General features: G+C 43.0%; 1 long non-coding RNA gene across 1 annotated transcript in view; it reads right to left on the bottom strand.

The window, feature by feature from the left end:
• Positions 1-397: 397 nt before the first annotated feature.
• The window catches only part of LOC136012881 (uncharacterized), a 61,725-nt gene continuing 42,988 nt past the window's right edge, over positions 398-19,134 (bottom strand). The window contains exons 10-11 of the long non-coding RNA XR_010612035.1: positions 13,165-13,276; positions 398-1,191 (exon numbers count right to left, since the gene is read on the bottom strand). This is a non-coding gene — a long non-coding RNA (uncharacterized LOC136012881). The remainder of the gene's footprint in view (positions 1,192-13,164; positions 13,277-19,134) is intronic.

Genomic DNA, 19,134 nt, shown 5'->3' with positions numbered 1-19,134 from the left:
GTCCACAGGATCACGAGCATATGTAATTCTTTTGTAGGATGTGGTCCCAGGAGCAGCACTCATCTGTAATGACTGTAGTGGCTTTCATTGTGAAATAAGGTATTGTTTAGTGAACGTTTTCTGTGATGCTACCAGGCAGGGCAAAGTCAGTTTATGCTCATGTTTTCAACTCCATTCCAACACATCAATACTGGAGGAATTTTCTGCCTCCATTTTAATTCTTAGCTTACCTTGCTCCAGTTCGAAGTAGCGCAGAGGAGAGAGGAGGAGTCACTTAGCATTCGAGTTTGGAACCTGCTCTTGTAAATCTCAGCAGCCAGCCGGCAGCTGACATCTTTTAATGAGAATGATCCTTTTCTGACAACAGCCAAGTTCCTTCTTTTGGGTTCCGCCGTTGCCAGCAGGCTGCTATAGAAAGACTCTCAGGGACAAAAATACATTAGAAAATAGTAGCAGGAAGGGAATAGTATTGGCTGCAAACCTGTCAACCCAAATCAGACGTTAGCTTCCCTTTTTGCTTCCAATTTAGTAGAAATATGCTAAGGATTTGAAACTGTGACTTTTCATCAACTATGATCCTATTTTTCACTCTCTAAGTTAAAAAGTGCTATTATATTAGTGCTCTCTGAGTTTCTAAAGTGAAAAAAATGTCTTGTTTTTAATAGGCTGGAAATATAACAGCATGACAGTCATTTGCACCTGAAGCTTCCTTCTCCTCTCACTTCCTTCCCCACACCCCATTCAAATCCACAAAGGCCTTTTTCATGTCAAGCAGGAGAGCTTTTTGTGTGGTCAAATTGTTTTTTGCAGGCACTAATAATTCTGCCTGCTGTTAAGCTTTCAGCATACAAAAGCAGGACATGCTCTTTATATGCCTATTTTATATATATATATATATATAATATATATTTAATTTTAGATGAAACAACAAAACTGAAAGCTCCACAGGGGTCAGGGAGGGAAGAAGTTGTGTGTAACAGACATACCCCTCTTGCTGGTTCCATGAAATTGTCCATCTCAGGGCTTCTTTCAGCACTGCAGATCTGGAAGCATGCAGCACAACTGACCAGACTTCCCATGAGTTTTGGAGTTCTCCTTAGGCTCCAGCGGCAGGAGGCAGGCAATCTGAGTGGGAAATTCAGCTCACTTTCCTTTCTTCTCAAAGCAAAGACTCAGGTCTCAGAGAACAGCCTAAAACTATGGCACACATGCACCCCTCTTGGCTAGAGACAGAAGGCAGACTACAGACATCATTTAAAACCCTTGTGATTTTTAACCTGATGTCTTGGTTGCCTTTTGGGAAGTGGATGAGCCACAGAGTCCACAAATTATTTGGAGTGCTTGGGTTTAGCAGTCCTGAGCAGACAGGTAGGCAGACATCTGATGTTTAAAAGACATGAGACACAAGAGGCAGCCACAACTACATACACATAGTACATAGAGACAAGCTGGCTGGAGGCCCTGTGTTATCTCTATAAATTGCCAAAGGGAATGAAATTCAGAGTAAATGCTCAGACTTTTTGATTAAATCAATCCATTGCCACTGCTCAATGCATCTTGTGTTCTCTTTTACTGCAGCACATTACCCAGCAATAGTTGATACCATAAATGATCTATACGATCTTCTGGAGCTCTGGGTGAAATAAGGACAAGCTGCATTCATTACCTTCAAATTTCCCTACTGTTTTTTTACTCCAATCAGACCTTTAGCATCCTCTTAAATGTCTTTCTCTATATTTATTGTATGTGAAGATAAAGGAATTCAATAATTGTGAATGAGGTAGGTGTGAAGTCAAGCTAAAGTGGATGCTTGGTTAAAATGAAATTGCTGTGCAGGGGACCTACCTGTGATGGAAGAAACAGCAGCAAGATTCCTATAGACTTTTCTGTGCCCTTTTCCATATGTATCAATTTGCCTGGTAGGGAGCAGGCCATTGTTTAATTTAGTGATGCATTCTACTAGCCCTGCTGTCAGGACCTGTGGACAGCATCATAGATTAAAACCTGCACTTGGGGAATTGGTGCAACAGGCCATAGGGTTGCTTCAGGCTCTTCAGGCAACAGAACAAAAACTGGGGAACTAAGGCATACTCAATCTTTCCACCTTTCAAAGGAAAACACCAATGTTCTTAACATTGTCCTGGTGAAATTGTCACATTGCTCTAATGCAGTAAAAACCCAATATAATCAATCCTCCATGTATGGCACACAGGATAGCACATGCAGGCACTCAGAGCTGCCCAAGTCCTCTCTTCTGTGGAGGTCTCTGGAGCTGCACAGGCAGCCTGTCCGCTTCCCTCAGCCCCAGAATATCAGTGAAAGATGTTTCATTAAGTTCTAAGCTCTTTAGGTTGGAGGCAGACAGTCTTCCTGGCCTGGTGCCCACCACTAAAGTTTAAGAGACACTGCAGAAAGTTGCTGACCATGAAATACACACACACACACGCACTCTGGGAAGAGGCAGCTAGACTTTTCAGCCTGTCTTTATCAGTTCAGTAGTTCTAAGTTAAAACAGGCAAAAGCCTCAATATCAGTAGCTGAACACCAAACCCTGGGAGCTTGTATAGCAATAGCACTGTGTAGTTTACGTGGGGGGATATACAGGGAAAACAAAACCAAGACAGAACAGCAATGCACGTATATAAGGATGCTGGGGAGGGACTCTTCATTAGGGACTGTAGTGACAGGACAAGGGGTAATGGGTTAAAACTGAAACAGGGGAAGTTTAGATTGGATATAAGGAGGAAATTCTTTACTGTGAGGGTGGTGAGGCACTGGAATGGGTTGCCCAGGGAGGTTGTGAGTGCTCCATCCCTGGCAGTGTTCAAGGCCAGGTTGGGCAGAGCCTTGGGTGAGATGGTTAAGTGTGAGGTGTCCCTGCCCATGGCAGGGGGGTTGGAACTGGATGATCTTGAGGTCCTTTCCAACCCTGACTATTCTGTGATTCTATATGAATGTGTGTATGTGTGCAAGCTTCTGTGTATCTGCACAACCTTTTCATTCCTGCACAACCTTTTCATTCCTGCCTTCTCCCACAACTTGAATAGTCATGCGGCTGATAAGGGCAGCACAGGCACTAGCTGAAACTACTCGCAGCTGGAATGCTCACATTTCCCAAATATCTGCACATCAATCAGATACCAAAGCCTGGCCTTTCCTGGAGGCACTTCCTGGATGTCCAATCAGTCACAATGCCAGACAAATTCCTCTCCTAATTCTCAACAGTTAAGATTTTAATCAAGCTAACTGTGAGTTCTTGCCTTTTCTATTAAGGTGGGCTTGAGTCTGCTGAGATTTGAGCAGCACTGTGCCATGGCTGCCCAGTTGTGGCACAGCACTGAGCACAGCTTGGATTCAGCTGTGAGCATAGCTCCTTCTTGCTGAGAAGTCCAGGGCATGGTCCTTCTCCTAATCCCCAAGAGGCAAGTGGAGTGGAGGGGCTACTGTCAGCCTTAGAAGGAGAAATGGGCACGTCAAGCTGCAGGGCTGAAACCCACCATTATCCCAAATGTAACATGAGGCATGCCAAAGGTTTTCTCAGCCCAGTGTGCTGCCTGGAGCGGGTCTGTGAGGCTGGAGTTTTTCCAGAGGAAGCTGAGCCCAGTGGGACAGGTTTCAGCCCCCTGAGACCCCTGCGCACTTCCTCGTACTGCGGGGTATCTTTTAATACTCCTGCCCAATGGAACTTGGGACCATTTGCAACTCTATACCAGCGATAATACAAGGGAGAAAAACCTTGTATGGGATGAAAGTAAAGTAGGGTCAAGATTGAAAGAAAAATGGTTAAAGGCCTCTGCAAAGAATGGTGGTTCAACCTTTATTTTACAAAGATTCATGACCACACAACTCCCTCTTTTGAGCAGTAGCTGACATTTCTGGAATGGCAAACTATTTCCAGCTTTGCAGAGAGGGGGTCCTGATGGACACCAAGTTGAACATGAGCCAGCAGAGTGCCCTTGCAGCAAAGAAGTCTAATGGGATCCAGAGCTACATCGGGCATATTGCATCTGACCGAGTGATGTGATCCTTCCCCTCTAGTCAGCACTGGTGAGGCAACATCTGGAATCCTGTGCTCAGTTCTGGGCTCCCCAGTACATGAAAGACATGGGCAAACTGGAGGGAGTCCAGCAAAAGGCCACAAAGATAATTAAAAGCATCTCACAGGAGGAAAAGCTCAGAGATCTGGGACTGTTCAGCCCAGAGAAGAGAAGGCCCAGGGAGATCTCATCAATGTGTAAAAATACCTAAGGGGAGGGTGCAAAGAGGATGGAGCCAGGCTCTTCCCAGCAGTGCCCAGTGACAGGATCAGAGGTGATGGGTGTAAACTGAAAAATAGGAGGTTCCCTCTGAACGTCAGGAAACACTTTTGTCCTGGGAGGGTGACCAAGCACTGGCACAGATTGCCCAGGGATGTGAAGACTCCTACCCTGGAGGTACACAGAAGCTCCATGTCTGGACGTGGTCCTGGGAAACCAGTTAAAGGTGACCTTGCCTGAGCAGGGAGGTTGGACCAGTCGACCTCCAGAGGTCCCTTGCAACCTCAGCCATTCTGTGGTTCAGTGATTCTGTGAAAAGCTTTGTCCTGGCTGCAGTTTGCTCATTTTTCTTCAGCCATGTTCCTTTCAGTTCCACTCAGAATAAAAAGGAGGAAAGCAACTTAAACATGAAGGAAACTTACAAAGGGAGTTTCCCATCCGAAACTGTTCTTTCCCTCCCTCTATTGTCCGTTTGTGCCACAAGGGCATGATCAAGGAAAAGATGCTGAACATAATCCACTAATTCAATAATCTCACTCAAACCCAACATCCATCACCAAATGACACTGTTGTTCTCTCTGCCCCATGCAAGAATACACACACTCTCCTCCCACAGCCCAGGCAAGTACTCCAGAGAAACAACACTGATGTGCAGTGCACATCAATTCGAATTTAATCCCAAATAGAAAAATGAATGTATGACTCTGCAATTCTTTTTCTTTCCCCCCAGCCCTTGCCCTGATTGTCACTGGGAGGCACTGAGAAATGCATGTGCATGAAAGCAAGCCAGCTGGCCACTAGTTTCCTTCCGGCACTCATTAGCAAAGATTTGGATGATGGAAAGCTTTGACCAAACTTGAACATTTTAGGAATGATAGCCTAAAATCAGATCTATCAGTCACCATTTTTCTACCCACTGCTTTTCTCTTTTACACAGCCAGATGATGCTGCTGTTAACACCCTGACGAGAAGTAGCCTCTTGTATCCCTCTTAAGCTTTAAATACTGTTTTACCTGCTCAGAGTGAAAAACCAAAAGGGCTGTTTAGACCATTAGGGTGTTCTGTGTCTCCCTCTTTATGTTTCCTACTGTTCCTACTGTTTGTTTTTTCTCTGTACAGGGCAAGGGAACCTTTGTGCTACAATTGCTTTGCAGATGGCATCAGGAAATGGTTCTTTAGGAGTTTTCACTTGGCTTCCCCTACTGAGGATAATCCTTAGTTTGCATCAAGCTATCATCTGCTCTGTTCTCCCTTGCAAAATGGGATGTGGTACACCTTCAACAGAATAGCTGCAGCAGGACGACTCAGGCTAGCATCACCTAAAGTGACCATGACAGCCAAATGGAATTGGGGCAGCAGCACAGGCCAAATGCTAAATAACATTTACAAAAACTAAATAAAGCGGCTGGGCCCAAAGGCAATGTGGAAACCAGCATCTGGCAATTGCTCTTTTTAAGGAGGTATCTTTTTAATGGTATTTTTATATCATGCAGATATTGCAAATATGAATTGCTCACCAGTGAACACTCATCTTGCAAAGACTCCAGCACTCACTGGATCTTACTTTCTCACATAAAAGGAATATATCACAGACAAAATAGGACCGTCTCCCACATGGTCAGACTTTAGGCGAAATTAAAATCTTAAATATCTACCATTTATTGCTCTGTTGTTAACCAGTGGAGAGCCTGGAAAGATGCCAGTTAGCAGCTAGCATACAGGAGATTCACTGGCTATTCTTGCTGTTCTTAAGGACAGATTTCTTTAGCTAGGGAACTGTGCTCATGCAGGATTATCTTGAAGAGATAAACATTCTATCATATCTTTATCATATTATCACTTAAAATTCAGGAATGTCCTGGGGTCTTAGCCAGACTGAGGCTCTATTGCATAAGGCCCAGTGCAGACAGGGAGTCTATGAGCAGTCACAGCCTTTGCAGTTTTAGTCTGAACAGGGTTTTTTTCTGAAAACCATAGCTGCCGCATAGAGATTACTGCCTGAAAATCTCACTTTATTTTTAAAGGAGTGTGTTTCTCGCCCGCAGTGCCTGGAAATGAAAGTCCTAAATGCTCCAGCACCAGAACACATATAAAAAGACTGTAAAATGAAATTGTCTGCTTTCATGGTGTTAAGTCAGTCCTGTGATTGATTGAGGAAAGGAGAAGGTGAGAGGTAGAGAAGGTGTTATTGAGGGTTTCTGTATGCTGGAGTTGGGCAGAACTACAGGTCGGCGTTCCCTCTCCCCATTCCAAAATGCACTGATTTTAAACAGACACCATCTTAATCAGACCATCTGCAGTCAGAGTAAGTAAGGCCACTAAATGCTCATTTTTGAGACCGGCATCTGTAAGCTGATGCATCATGACATAAAAGAACACTGGTACCCAAGGATGTTCAGGGATATTTCACTTGCTGAAAAATGCAATTCATATACCATCATATTGGTGCATTCCAGCTGCTGGTCTTTAAGAGAGCTATTTCTTCAATGTCTATCCTATTTTATTGTGGCTTGTGCTACAGCTTCGGTTTGCCACTCACCCAGAACTCGCAACAGATCTAGGCAAAACCATTGCAGTTCACCCTGTGAAACACTAAACCTTGTTTCTAGCATAATCAAGACACAAATCATCTTGCAGTCACTCATTGCAGCAGCTTGGCCTTTTGCGTGTTACAAAACAGACTGACAGCAGTGAATTTCTGCATAGGTGCGAAGTTCCTGATCTTCATCCTCTAGATTATTGCTACCACAACAGTTCTCAGGCATAGCAAGAGACTGCTTTCTTTTCTTTACCGCTTCGCAGGTGTGCCATACTGGTGTTTGCTGAACCTCTTGCTGCAGTATTCAGGCCCCACTGTTCAGAGGGAAAAGCCTTCTATACATTTTGCTTTCTGACAGACTGCTTTGGCCACTGCTCAGACGCATGAGTTACAGCCAGGCACCAAGCCAGTATGGCCTTCAGGTCAGCTAGTATGGACTCTCCATGGCTAAGTCAGAGCTGGGGGAGGCTCTGGAGGTAGGAAAGTCGTTTTTCACACAAATCCCCTTGTGGGGTTTATCTTGGAGTTAAACTTTGCTGTCTGAGCAGCAAGGTTAATCCAGTAAATTGGGCTTGTAAAGGCAAGGTCTAGGTAAATGAAAAGGCAAAGAAAGCTATAGTTAGCAAAGGGAATGAAATGGAGAGAAAACTCAATTTTGGTCTTTTGGAATTTATTGGTCGTTTTTTGAAATGAAAGAAACTTCTGAAAGTCTTTAAGATTTTCTTTAGTTTCCCTTCCAAACAAGGCAGGATCATACATTTGCATTTCTAACATGATCACATTTGCAGCCATTCAGATTTCAGAGACATTCTTCTGGTTTATGTTGTCAGGGCTTTTTTGCTTGTTTGTTTTGTGTTTTCTTTATTGGATGGGTTCTTTGGTTTGTTTCTTTGGGTTTTTTCCCCTGTATATCATTCTGCTGTATTTCTCTGATTTTTCACTCATCTTTCCACAGTTCCTCCTGGGCTGGAAAGCAAGTACTGAACGTCAATGTCATCAGCCAGTTTCTCAGACGTTGAGCTCAGACTCTGTCTTTAAGGGCTCTTTAATCCTGGCCTGAACACTGTGCCTGTAAGAATGGTCCCATGACATTGCCTTCCTCTGAAGAGCCACCTTTAGTCCCTTCCAATGGTGCACTGAAAGAACCAGGAGGTTTTGTTCTGAAGCAGCTCAGCATTCATGGGACCAGGACACTGAAAAGAGCACGAGGCAACTGTGGAGCTGGAGGTGGTAAGTTTTCTGTTTGCACATCAAAATGAAAACTGGGAACACCCGTCACCAACAGAGAGAATGAAGGGCTGGAAAATATTCTATTCACGTCCATGTGTTCTAAGTTTCTGTTTGTTCTCCACCCTTTCATTACCCATGGTTTTCCTTATTGTCTTTTTGGATAAGCAAACTGGTTTAAATATTGATCAGTGGATCTGATTTTTCACTCTCTTCTTATGCTGGTAGAACTGGAGTTACAGTGGCCAAGGGGCCTATTCTAGCTGAGCACATCACCTGATTCATGTAGTTTTGATTAGTGAGTTGTAAGCATGGCATACTGGGTCCTGCCCTGCATCATGTCATTGATGTTAGACCAGCTTAATGAAAACCCATGAGAAGGAAAGCACAACAGAGCATTCCTTCCTCCGGCATTCACTTTCTTTTGCTGCCATTCAGCAGTTTAGGGACTTCCTGCAGTGGAGGCTGTGCTTAGTTTAATAGACACTGGTGAAAGGAAACCAGATCAGTGCTGGGATATAAGCAAAAGCCTCCTGGGTTTCAGCACACTTACAGTGTAAGCATGCTTAGCTTACACAGGTGGGGGTGGAAACTGCCCTGCCTCTTTGTAAAATGACCTGGGGATCTACATAGGTCTGCTCTCTCAAATCCATCACCTGGTGTGTCAAAGAGGGATTACATCCCCTCTGCCACAGCACACCCACACCAGCTGGTGAGTCATTCATGTTTGCTCTCACACACCATGGGCTACTTGAACAGACTTTTCCCCTTTCATGGGGCAAGGAGCGGCTGTTCGGTTTCTTAGCAGCATGTTCGGGTAAAAAGGGGAGCTGCATATAGAGAAAGGCACTTATTGTTACTCGTGTTTGCACTGAAAATTTTGAGAGCACAATGCAAACAGGGACGTCAAATATAAGCTGTATCTCAAATATAGTTTTAAGTCTGAAAAGTGTGAGAGAGAGCTGACCTCTACCTTGCTGAATGCTAGTGTTGCTAACAGGACTAACGTAACGTCTGCAGTTGTTCATAGGCATCATGATGGATGGTGAATTTTCTGGTTAAAACAGTGCATCATTTAATCTCTGATTATACCACACGTTTTTACACCGTGTTCCAAACTGTACATTGTGGATGCTTTGTCTTTTTCCTAAGAAAACCATAAGACATATGAGAAGCAAGCAAGAATAAAAGTAATCAAAATTTAGAAGGTAAATTCCTTCCCTCTGAAGGTGTGCCTGCTAAGTATTAGAAATATGCTGTGTAACTATATGCTGTGTAAGCTGCGTAGAAGCAGAGCAACGGAAAGGCTAAATTATAGTGAAGTTAGGGTGGGACAGGACAAAGAGCTGAGAAATGGCAGTGGGAAAATTAATCTCTGTAAAGCTGCAGGTGTAAACCCAGGAATCAAAGTAAAAAACCATAATGAGACAGAGAAGGCTTAAATTAAGAAATGAATAATAGAATAATCTCAAAAGGATGCTGGTCCAATTTTACACAATTGACACTTAGATGATTCAGTGATTGTGACATTGGTCACAGGATTCTTCAGTCATGTACAGGGGTTAGCAAGTGCTTTCAAAGCACACAGCAAGTATACATGAAGACATGCTGTTGTGGTTGTCCCAGGTAAGTGAAAGAGTTGAAGAAGCAGGCTTTGGCTAAGTTTGAATCTGTCCCTCCTATGTCTCTCCTGAGAAGAGCCTCTGGTTCTTTGTGTCATGCTCCTTGAAGCACACGGTTTATTTCCCTAGCAGGCTCTAGTTACTGAGCATCGACTGGCATCGTTTTCCTCAGGGGATTTGTGAGCCTGCAATTGTACATTTAATGATTTTGAAAAAGGAGCATCTGAAGTGAGTACCTATTTGGGAGTGGGTCCCAGACCTCTTCACTCACATTGTTTCACAAGACCATCTTCTGTGTCAGCAAAGAAATCACGTTTATAAAGAGAGTGAACTAACTAGTAAGTGGTTCTAAAAGCAATAGAGAGAATCTGTTCAACTGAAGATAAGTAGATCCAAGATAAGGGTCCTTTCAGAACTAGAGAGACTTGAAATTGTTACAGATACTCAATTCTTCCGAGATTTCTGTGAAAAAATTATGACAGAATTGATCCTGCTTTCAAGTCAAACCTGAAATGCCACAAACCTCCTGTTTTGTTTACAGTGCCAATCTCTATTTGGTACTTCTGTGTTTAGGTGGCCAGAAGTAAAGAAGCACAAAGAAAGAACAGTGGTCTTTGAAAGCTTCTCGGTTTTACCTAAAATAAGCAGATATAGCTGTCTCAGAGTTGTCAGTATCATTTGTACTTTACTTACTACAGCTAATTCGTTGAATATTACAGACACTCTAGTTATCTAACTGCAAATAGCAGCTATCATTGCAAAGTGGCAAACTTCCCAGAGTCTCTGCTGCACAACTTCTCCAAAGCTTGACCAGAACTCCATTCAGATTCAAATCATGGTCATGAGCAAAGTCAGTTCTTTACAGCAGACAAATGAACATTTCTCATTCTTTTCTCCCTTAACCTCAGCCTGCAAGGGTCATTTTTCAGCTGTTCCTGAGTTATAGGAAATGCCTTGTTAATTTGGACATCTCTGTCACAGACTATGGGGAAACTCTGATACATGCAGGTTGCCAGTAAAACGTAGAAGAAAGCTGCGTTATTGTTGGCATCACCCGGGAAGAACTGAAGGTAAATGTGCAAACCACAGCTCTTGTTTTGGGAAGTTCTGGAAGCACTTCCACTGGTCTCAAAATGCAGAGACGTGTGCACTGAGGACAGAGGGGCTACTCGCAACCATCACATAGCGCACCTCCTCCAGGCATGTGCAGGACCGCGGCGAATAAACTGCATGTGCTGCACTTGTTTATTGTTTCAGCCAAGTGCTGTGGAGTCAGAGAAGGCGTAGACAAACTGCGGAGACACTGAAATCTGTTTTGGGTCTTGTTTTGTTTAGTGTTTTACTTGGGCATACTTAGAGATTTCTTCCCTCTTTCTGCAGTGAGGGCCTCGATTTCTAACAACATGGAAAGGCAATCATCTAGACCTGCCCCAGTGGGATTACACACTATGGAAAGTGTGTTTAATTATGAAAAATTAAAGACAAGGGGGATGTGTTTAGACTGAGAATGCAGACAGTTTCTTGGCTAGAAGCAAGGCGGAATAAAAAAGGGTAAGAATTCTAGAACAAAAGCGAATGATTTATTTACATTTTTTTTTAGAATCTACATATGTTTTCACTTAAAGCTCTTGGGAGGGTCGTTGCAAAGGTTGGGACTCCTGGCTGTTCTCTACCTCTACTCCCTCTGCTTGCAACCTGAATGCTAATATACAGACCACAGCAAAAAGAAATGGGTATCAGGTGTGATGTATTAAGTGACACAAAAGCTCGGTCACAAGAAACAAGTTTTAAATTGACCCCCCAAGTACTGTGAGGCCCCTTAGGAACATTCATTGGTGTATTTTGCACAGTCTGGGCCACAGAAGTTTCCTGGAGAGTTTCTGGTTTTGCTGCCAATGAGGAGTAAAATTTATAATATTAAAATGTATTCTTTTTAAGCCTTCCTGCATCGCAAAATGGAAAAAAAAAAAATCCAACTTTTTTTTTTCCCCCAGTAAGTTTGCTTTAAGGCTGCAAGGCTTTTTTCATTTGGTGTTTTGTTTTGTTTCTGCTTTCTTTACTATACCTTCAATGTGGGTTACACTTAATCTCCTCTTTAACTCTCTAAAGCCTCAATAATCCTTACCCTACCTTTATGGAACACCAAACCCAACAGTATCGTTGATCTGCAGATTTGAAAATGGGCCATTAGAGCTATTCATCACAAATGGTACAGCACAGTTTAAACAGAAGACAGTGCAAATATATGCCATCCTGAGTCAGATTAAATGTCTGGCTGCCCTAACAGTTCTGTCTTAGTAATGTAGGATCCGTGACCAATTTTAATGATAACACAGGAAAAAAATCAGCAAAGAAAACTGCCACAAGGGAAGGGGACAATCTGGATTTCCTCAGCCAAATCTTCTTCGTTTAGGAGGCATGATGCTCGTGTAACAGAGCTCTCAGGCTGCAGCTCACCAATGAGGAGGGGCAGGGATCACCCTGCCTACAGTTTACCTTCTCTAAAGAGCTATTATTACTATATAGCCACCTCAGGCTCTGAACACAAAGGTCAAAGCTCTTATCTACAGCTGGGTGTCTGGACTGAAGGGTGAGGTAAGCGGGGGCTCTGATTATTGTCTGTGAGCTCTGTGACAGCCAGAGGAAAGACCAAGGGGAGAGACTGGGGCGCAGAGCCCTGCCTTGTAGATGATTTTGCCACTCTGGACCTGAGAAAAAGGTAAAGACTAAAGACTTCAAGCTCCTTTCTGAGTGTTTTGGTGTTTCCGTGCCAGGAAAGTGCTGCGTGTCATTAAACAAAACCAAATGCAAACTTCCCCGAGCACCTTGCTGCTTGGCACATGATGTGTGCAGAGTCAAGACAGCCAAAGAGAATTCCACTTGAGTTTCAAACACAAGAGAAAGATTCACAGTATCATGGGAAAACGTAATGGCTTGCAGCCATTGAGCCATTTCAGAAGATTTATGGCAGCTTTTTAAACAGCAGACCTTCACCTCCATGCACATACGCCTGTATACACCTGCAGCGTGCGCAGGAAACAGTAGCAGTACCAGGAGGGTGGTTTTACAGATGATTATAGCAGATACAGATACCTTTGGTTGCTTTAAGTTCTATGTTTCAAGCCCCGTGTAGCCAAGTAGTTCATCCACCCTCAGCTGGAGGATGACTTCTACCCTCTGCACATTTAGTACTGCAGCTATAGCATGTAGCACTGTTGGAGTTTTTCCTTTAAGAATTCAGAGTGGTGCACCTCTAATTGCTAAGGAGAAATAACGATGGTATGAAGAATCACCACAGTGTTGGTTTTGTCAGCCACACCTGGCTAATCCCAACCTGTGAACTTTCTGTCCCATCTCCAGGAATGTATGGCTCTGAGACAGAAAGCAAGCAGTGAATGCCAGAACAGGCAGGTAATCACTTGGCAGCCGGCTCCTTTGGCTTAAGCTTCGAGCCAGGAAATGGACATTTTCATGATAGCAGCATACAGACAGAAGATTACTTGAGGGAAATAAAACTTACTTGCTCTCAGCCCCTTCACAGGTGACAACCCCATCTGCTTTGTGCTTTGTGCTCCACGTGCTTGTGTCAGTTGCATCTTCAGAAACTAACAATTTAATGTGAAAATGGTTTCCTAGAAGTGAGTAGAGGAAGAAGAAGTCCTCCATTAAATAATGAATCCACTGCATCACAGCAAACATTAATGCTGATGACTTAATGCCACACAGAAAATGGAAATATAAAGAGCAAACCTAATTTGGGGGATTGAAGAAACATGAATGATTACAGTGAAAAAACGCAGCAGTATTGCTTTCATTCTTACTTGCTTTGTACTAGACAGGAACCCATTAACACCAGGTAAGGTCTATTTCTAATCCCCTTCTTAAACCCCAACCCTCGACCCAGGAGAATTCGTACTGAAGCAGAAACATGTCAATCATTTTGGCCAATTAAGCACAATAATAAACACACAGGAAGGAAAAAAATGTGGGCGGTATTGCAAGGATAAGGAGAGCAGTGTCTGCACATTGTGAAAGCTTGCCTAGGTTATGAGGTTAGCTCAATGCAAATTCATATCCATTCTCCTAGGTCCGGGGCATATTCCTGATCTATAGCTTATTCATTTCCTGTACTGATGACACATGTGTGCAGTATGTGGCAAATGGTAACAGGATTACATTTCACACATATTTCCCTGAGTTTTTGTTTCCTGAGTACTCCCTGTGCTTCTGTAGCCCATTTTAGGCTAACAGCTGTTCAAATGATCACTGGGTTTATCAGGAGCCTTGTGAAATAAATCAAGTGCTATTTGCATGCAGCAAGCTTACTAGATATGCTGGTAACAATAGTCTCGGTGATGCTTTTAGCTGACAAGAAGATAGTTAAGAAATTCCTGTTTGATTTTTAGCTGTCCTCCAAACTTATCTTGTAAACGGTAACACACGTTTTTGTCTGACATCCCGAAGAACAATGTCACTGATTTGCAGAGGGCATAAAAAGTTCTTCTGAATTGTTATTATTTTTATTGATGGCCTGCTTTTCCTCCCTCTGCCTGTTCACTGACTCTTCCACATTCATCGAGTGGACCGGCATCAGGAATTTATACCTAGCTCTACGGGTAAAGCAGATGACAGGAAACAGAAGCTGTGCAAATTGCCTCTGAAGGCGACAGACACGCACACTGGAATGTATGGGCTTATGCTGACATGCAATTAGAAAAGGAAAGGTAAATTTGGAATAAATATAGTAGCTGTAAGATGTAAAACCATCCTGACGTTAGCTGAAGGCCTAGGTGCTCTCTCTAGCAGTAGCTCAGCTCCCGAGATGATCAAAATCCCGGGAGGAAAAGCCCACGTGCAGTATTTACACATCCATGGCATCTCTTGGGGGTCAGAGAGCAAGAAGAAGGAAGATGGGGGAAGCCTGGCTTGCTTCCAGCTCACATTTTCATTTTGAACAAACGTGTGTAAAGAGTTTAGACAGAGTCCCTGTAGATGGTGTTTATTTGCTCAGCTTCAAAGGAAGCCGCCACAGAAGGACTGTAATGAAATCTGGTGCAATTATCCCTTTCAAAGCCAAGAATAGGCTTTTTTTTTTTCTTCTGGAAAAGACTGATGGCGAGGTGAGAATGGACCTGAGCAGTCCTTATATTGAGGCATAATATGCCATCTGTCATTTCCATTTAGGGGAACTCTGATCTGTCCTTTGCTTTCTAATCGTGAATGGTAGGTGCAGGAGCCATTTTGCTTGAGGAGCTGGTCTGCGCTCCCCTAGCCACAGCTCTTGACATATGTTTGTGCAGGCTGGTTGTAGGCTAGCTCTGATTCATGAATTATGGTTTTATTTTCCCTTTATCATTCCCTTTGGTTGAAGCAGTGTTGATAAATACCATAGCATCTAAACACTGAGATGGTAGAAAACAAGTTAGGAATGCTGTATGCAGGCAAATCCCTCCTGCTTTCTCCCTGTCTCCCCAGGCTCGGATGCCTCTATATAAACCCACGTAGTATGGGGAATAAACAAGAGGAGTTAGAGATGTGTGCACGTCTACGGGGGTATGATACAATAGATCTCACAGAAACATGGTGGGATGGCTCCTATAACTGGAGTGTGGGAATGGAAGGTTATAGGCTGTTTAGGAAAGACAGGCCAGGCAGATGGAGAGGTAAGTAGCTACTTAGAGGGGAAAAAAGCAGCTTAGAAAAGATTGGAGCGAGGACAGGTGGCCTGGGAAGAATACAGGGACATTGTCCAGGAAGCTAGGGACCAGGTCAGGAAAGCTAAGGCCCAGTTAGAATTAAATCTGGCAAGGGATGTGAAAGACAACAGGAAGGGCACGGAAATGCTGGAAGAAGTCCAGAGGAGGCCACGAGGATGATCAGGGGACTGGAGCACCTCCCGTATGAAGACAGGCTGAGGAAGTTGGGGCTGTTCAGCCTGGAGAAGAGAAGGCTGCGTGGAGACCTCATAGCAGCCTTCCAGTACCTGAAGGGGGCCTATAGGGATGCTGGGGAGGGACTCTTCATCAGGGTCTGCAGTGACAGGACAAGGGGTAACGGGTTAAAACTTAAACAGGGGAAGTTTAGATTGGATATAAGGAAGAAGTTCTTTACTGTAAGGGTGGTGAGGCACTGGAATGGGTTGCCCAAGGTTGTGAATGCTCTATCCCTGGCAGTGTTCAAGGCCAGGTTGGACAGAGTCGTGGGTGACATGGTTTTGTGTGTAGTGATCCTGCTTGTAGCAGGGGGTTGGAAACAGATGATCTATCTTAAGGTCCTTTTCAACCCTAACTATTCTGTGATTCTATGAATCTAATATACACTCGTTTCCAGCCTCTTTTTTCCCCCTCTATCTTGATCTAGCTGGTAAATAAATTAGGCTGCTCTTTAGAGACAGTCTTTGGACATTAACGTGACTGAAGAAAAGATTATAAAAAGGAAGGGGGGAATCTCTGCACTTTTACGGTGAAATACTGCCAAGGAACAAGCACACAGGATACAGGGTAGCATATGTTTGGAAACCTTGGGATATACCTATACTACAACTGGCAGTAATACTGACTTTTATGTAGATCTAACTGGAACCGGATGAAGGGTTTGCACCATAGGCTTTAACATGGACTGCAATAGCTAAGGAAGGATGCTAAGGATGCTCATACTATCTGAGGTAGCCCTCAGCAAGGTTACTAGTACTGACACCAAAACCAGATAGTTTGAATGTTATTTGACATGTGCCACCACAGTGAGCTCCTGTAGGCAGGCAGAGGCACAGCCAGCTTAAGAAAAACTGCTGGTGAAACCCCACGAGCTTATTGTGGGTGGATAGGTGATGTACAGTTCAGCCTGGGGAGGGTTTGTGTCATCTGTAGCCGGACTTTCCAGAGCCAGAGTTCAAACCAGCAGTGCTGTCTGGGGAAGCTGGTACTCCTTTTGATTCAGACGAAAACATGAGTTTCAGCTTTTCAAGTTCTGAGCTCCTTGACCTTCTGCCATACAAGTGTTTACTCAGCATGCACTTGGTGTTAACATAAAATTCACTGAGGGCCTTAATCAAAGACCACTGTAATCAGTGTAAAGACCAGAAGGAAAGTAAGCAGATCTTCATCTTCTAGGGATTTCTCAGTGGAAGTCGGGTTCTTAATTCTTTAAGGTTGACTTGAACTCTGTTTAACCTTTAGGTTAGGTTAAACCAACTTCTCTAACTAGCTAGAATATAACAACGTCATCAAACCCAGTCACTTTTGAGTCACCACCTAAAATGAACAGGTATCTACCTAGAGCCCTGTCAACCAGATGAAGCAGCCTTTTGACTGAGGCTAAAGATGACCTTGAAGAGAAGTCCAGCCAGAAGAGAAGCCATAGCTAGTTATCTACCTTCCTGTGCCACGTGAAAATTCTTGCCATGAATATACATTTCGTGGCACCCACAAGCTGACTGATTCTAAAAGTCATCGGCATTGGTAGGCATTGAGTGTATGAGTATGGCTCAATGAGTAAACAGTTCTTAAGAAAGCTGCGAGAAATTTAAACCCCAAACTTGGAAGGGAAATAGTCAGCTTTTACAAGGATCAATCCATGCGAGCATGAAGGTATATATTAATCTTTGCAGAATCTTTATTATCTATTCCAGCCTGGGATCCCTACTATTTTTGAAGTAGATTTATATTCTTTCTAAGAAATGGTGGCAGTGTGTGAAATGCATGTCTGAACCGTAACCAATTAAAGGGACAACTCTTTCCTACACCTCTAGAAACGAAGTGCAAGCTAAATAGACCTTGCTCAGATAAATGACACTGATAATGCTCTTCTAGGCAGTATTCAGATAAATTAATATCGAGTAAGAAACTCATCGAGCTACTTCCAGTTGACACCCACCTTCCATGGGGATCAATGTTTGATGCAATATCCACATTAAGCATGGCTGATATTTGCCTTTACAACAAGAAAAGAGAAATTTTTAAAGTAGTCATTTGTTAGTCCTTGCAGACACGCAGATAGGAGCCTACAGGACACTGAATGATTCCACAAAGGTCAGGAGCTCCTTTTATTTAGCTCTATCTGTCTTTTAATAGAAGAACAAGGAGATCCTGAAAAAAAATTACAAATGGTAATAACAGACTGATAAAGGCAAAATTGGTATATTTGCTGACCTCAGCAGAATTGAGAAAAGAAGAAAGAAATTATTCATATCTGAGAACAATAAAATTATCCACTGCCACGTTATTCATGGGATAGCTATCTAAAGAAAATCCTTATTCCTGTGCTAGGCCCTAAGCAACTTTCTGCTTGCCTGGGTTAGAAAGAAGCTTCCCTGAAAGGCAATGGATTGCGCACTTACTTACTTTTATAAGTATTGTAACTTTAAGCAGAGACTCTAATGCTGGCTGCTATTGGACACAACAAAAGAATGCCTGTTGCTTTAAAACAAATATGAAAACATTTGGCATAGAGTCTTTCCAGTGCTTACTCTATAGACTTTTATGTCTGAGGCAGATCTGTAATCATCCTTGACAAAATTTTCACTGTAAAAAATAAAGTGCCTGAATTGATGCATATTTATTGAACACACTTAGGCATGACTAGGGTCTCATTTCTGCAGTAGATGGGCCACTGGTAGGTGTTAATAGGCTCCTTGAATCCAGAATCACAATTGATATTACTGTAGAAAAGGTAGGAAGGGGCCTTGATGGGCCACCAAGGTTCTCAGCTCCAAGTCTGTTTAGGTTTTTTGCAGCTAGTGAAGACAGCCTGAAAGAAAAACCTGTGGGAGGTTTATTTTGTCACTGACTGAGTTGTGTCTGTTTCTTCACAAAAATGGAAAACTTCAGTTCACAGCATCTTCCGCTAGAAGCAGCTTAATGCCAGATTTTGAACAAAATGGAAATACTCTACTAGGTTTCTTACTCATATTCTTATATGTGACTCTCTGCCTGCAGGTTCTAGATACTGAACACTTTTCATGTATTACTCAGACTTTATACCTTATGAACAAGAGATTTGCAAAGCATCACATCTCCTAAGACAAAATTCAAATGTCCCCTTAAATAAAAAATATTTATTCCATATTTTAAGTCTAGAATTTCCTTTGTATACTTCCAATGGACTATATATTTTACTTTCACATAGATAGCAAGAGAATAAGAAAAGATTGCCCAGCTAGGAAATGATGGCAAACTTTTGGAAGTACTAAAGCACGTTGAAACACACGTTACTGTAGTAAGATTGAAAATCTAGTCTATGTCTTCAATCCCACAGTAATGCAGACTTGTACAGACTCATACTAGTCACAGCAGTATATTAATGAGACAATGATCATCCTGTTTTGAGAGACTTATCAAAGCAACACCCATTCCTTAGTCACCTCTAGCACCTATGGGCTATATGATATCCAAACTAGGAACCTTGTATGTATATAGGAAGAATTCCACACCTCAGAATAGGATCTGAGATGTGTAGAAGACTGGGGACATCCTGCTGTCCATGTTGCCAACAA

This window comes from Lathamus discolor, chromosome 4, assembly GCF_037157495.1.
Source record: "Lathamus discolor isolate bLatDis1 chromosome 4, bLatDis1.hap1, whole genome shotgun sequence".
Lineage (NCBI taxonomy): Eukaryota > Metazoa > Chordata > Aves > Psittaciformes > Psittacidae > Lathamus > Lathamus discolor.
The sequence above is the reverse complement of the archived record's forward strand: the minus strand, read 5'-3'. Positions and strand labels throughout refer to the sequence as shown.